Below are 3,295 nucleotides of genomic sequence, written 5' to 3'. Positions count from 1 at the left end.
ATTCTGAAGAGAAACTGACGTGTGAATGTGAAAAAGTGAAACCAGGCCCAGCATCTGAAGACAACCAGAATCACAGATCAGATCGAGCCGTTGACCGGGTGCTTAGCAACTAGTGTGTGGAAGATACTCATCTCTGGCTGAGGGAAAGAAGACACAGAAAACACGCACACACACAATCACACACACACACACACACACACACGCACACCCATACACGCACACCCCCACACACACCCAAGTGTAGCCCGGGTTTCTTTTCACTGGCCTGAGTGGCAGGTTGGCCATGCACTCAGTATTCATTAATACATTAGAATTTTAAATGTGCCTTCACCAGACTTTGCCAACTAGGCATGAGGCGTCTGGCCACAGCCATCCTTGGTCCAATGGCACTGGCCTCCTCTGGTAACCTCCTCCTCACTGGCCAACCTGGGCCCTGTCTTTGGTTCGGGCCTCTCAGACGCTGCTGAAGTCACCATGCAATACACTCACGGAATGGTAAAGGTCAACATAGCCATGTTTCCTAGTGACACGGGGGTTGTGTGCCCATTAACATCACCCAGCCCTATAGAGATGTTTTAAGAAGGGCCCATTGGCGCCAGTGTGCAGAACTGGTTTGTATTAATTAGCGAATATGCCCCCGAGTCGTTTGCGATTTTGCCGTGAAACAAACAACGCCCTCCTTGTTCAAACAGAGATAAAGATCTGTGTGTGTGTGTGTGTGTGTTTGTGTGTGTGTGTGTGTGTTTGTGTGTGTGTGTGGGGGGGGGAGAGAGACTGAAATGAGCGTAAATATTGCGTCAGATGCAGCGAGCTAGTCTCATTTTAAGAAAATTGTGGACAGGGAAATAAAGAGGACCGGATTTGCTTTGCATGACAAAGAGGCCTTAGTGAAAGAGAGAGAGAGAGAGAGAGAGAGAGAGAGAGAGAGAGAGAGAGAGAGAGAGAGAGAGAGAGAGAGAGAGAGAAAGAGAGATTTGTGGCACCTTTAGATCCATAACTACATCAGAACTGTAGGGTCAGAGGTAAAAACCCCATTCATTCGTGTTTTCACAGTACACACACACACACACACACACACACACACACACACACACACACACACACGCTCACGCAGATGAAAAGCTCAACAGCCCTGAAAGAGGAATCTCCAAGAATGCGAGGCTGAGATCTTGGCCTGTGGCTGATGGCGTCTCCATGAAGAGTGATGCGCTGTTGCGGGGCACGTCCCGCATGGCACGTCCTGCGTGGCTGCGTAGTGACACAGTCAACAACACAGGAGCAGAAGAGCTTCATTTCCTGTTTATCTCACACCGACTGGTACAAGCTGTGCCACCAACAGCACGTTCAGAGCTCAACAAAATATTATCTCCATAGATACACGTGCACACACACACACACACACACTTTCAAACGTGCAACCAAACACCCTTCCAGCGAAGAATGCTGTTCTTATGGAAACACTAAACAAAGAAATAGATGAATGGGCGGATGGAAGTGGCAGGTGACGTAGGTGGCCTCGTACCTGGAGTGCAGGCCCCTTCTCGCTGCTTTTAGGAGACTTGGCAGCCCTGCTCTGCTGTTGCTGGAGAAGAAACTGCCTTGCAACTTGTAGAGCCTGAAACAGGTTAAAAAAAAGAAATGGAAAACAGAGGTGAGGGGAAAAATGGTCAAGGCAAAAAAAAAAAAAAAAAACCTTTTTTTTTATTATGTTTCTGGGCTGAGGTGATCCCTTGGGACTAGTCCTATATCTTTCACACGCAACAGATGTAACCCAAATGACGGTGTACTCCCAGCGCACCGGCACAAAACAACACAACGCACGCACGGTTGTACCTCCCCCATTGTCAATTGAATTTACATAGTTTCCTTTAGCTGCGAGAAGGGACTGATACTGTCTTTAAAAAAAAAACAACACAGAAAAAAAAACACACACAAAAAACAAACAGCTGGTGAAAGAGGAAAATAAAAAAGGGAAAAACAAAAACAAAGGAGCCAAACTGATAAGCAGTGAAAAATAGTCTGATAATAGTCTGACCAATAGTCTGATAATAGTCTGCTGATATTGTAATTATAGTAAACAGAGGGGGAAAAATGAGAACCCCTATCAGCTGCTGTTTATTCTCTCTCTCTCTCTCTCTCTCTCTCTCTCTCTCTCTCTCTCTCTCTCTCTCTCTCTCTAGTTCTCCTGCCCTTATAGAACAAATAAAAGGTTTATTGTCTCTCCAAAGATCTGTTAAAGGACACGGCCTTCTGCATGGAAAACAAAATACAGTACAGTCACATGTTTATTGCCCTGACTCACCCCCCCCCCCCCCCCCCCCCCCACCTCTACGATAAATAATCAAACTTGCCATCCAGTACAAACAAAACACTCCGGAGCTGCTGGGAAAGGAAAAGAAGGAAAAAAAAAGAGTCAAAGAAAAAAAAAAATGGCCTTCAGGAAGAGTACCACCAATACCCAGGAAGGCGCCTGGCTCCCACAGAGAGCTTGGACTCCTCTCACACCTACACCGGAGCGACATCTGAGTAAATAACCCGCTTCATTCTTTCCGTCGTCTGCACGCGTGTACGCCGATGACTCCCGTGATTAAACAAACAGTCGCTGGAGTGGGCCTCAGTGTCTTGGAACCACCCCGCCCCACGAGGTCCGCCGCTGGTTCTGTTCGGCGCGCTCTGTGTGGGTTTGCGCGTGCATAGGCAAATTTGTTTTGATTTTATTTATTTATTTGTTCCATTAATGGTCACCCAGGGTATTGTTGTAAATCCGACAGAACGATTCTGGCGCCGACACTTGCTAGGAGCGCGGTGGGAAACGAGTGGTCGTAAACAGCAGGCGCGAACACGGGCGGAGAGTGCAGGAGCTGCAGACCAGGTGTACATCACCACCCCACAATGAAAAGAGGAGCAGGAGTCATTCTTGGGGGGGGGGGTGTAGTAGTGCGTTCGAGTGTACTGAACGCCCGTCAGCTCTGTAACAGAGCGTCACACAGGCCGGGTCTTATGGGCATGACCAGCACCACCGGCTTCTGGTGCCGTTTGAAAGAGGCCCTGTGGAAAGGATCTGAGCTTCTGGACAGGGGCGGAGCTAGAATGTGGGCCTTGTTGTCTGAAGAGTTATTGAGCACTTGATAGCCAGATGCTACAACATTTTTGGAAAAGCACACAAGATGTGTGGGACACCCTCAAGGGGATGACAGAGGGGGGGGGGGGGGGGGGGGGGGGGCTAAAAGAACAGCCAAGCCTGGCGAGAAAAAAAGAGCTTGGAGAAAACAGGAGGGGTTCTGTGAAAGAGATT

At 48.4% G+C, this 3,295-nt stretch overlaps 1 long non-coding RNA gene across 1 annotated transcript in view; it reads right to left on the bottom strand.

The window, feature by feature from the left end:
- The window catches only part of LOC143506989 (uncharacterized), a 19,226-nt gene extending 17,550 nt beyond the window's left edge, over positions 1–1,676 (bottom strand). The window contains exon 1 of the long non-coding RNA XR_013128549.1: positions 1,523–1,676. This is a non-coding gene — a long non-coding RNA (uncharacterized LOC143506989). The remainder of the gene's footprint in view (positions 1–1,522) is intronic.
- Positions 1,677–3,295: the final 1,619 nt, after the last annotated feature.

This window comes from Brachyhypopomus gauderio, unplaced genomic scaffold (genome assembly GCF_052324685.1).
Source record: "Brachyhypopomus gauderio isolate BG-103 unplaced genomic scaffold, BGAUD_0.2 sc613, whole genome shotgun sequence".
In the NCBI taxonomy this organism is placed as follows: domain Eukaryota; kingdom Metazoa; phylum Chordata; class Actinopteri; order Gymnotiformes; family Hypopomidae; genus Brachyhypopomus; species Brachyhypopomus gauderio.
The sequence above is the reverse complement of the archived record's forward strand: the minus strand, read 5'-3'. Positions and strand labels throughout refer to the sequence as shown.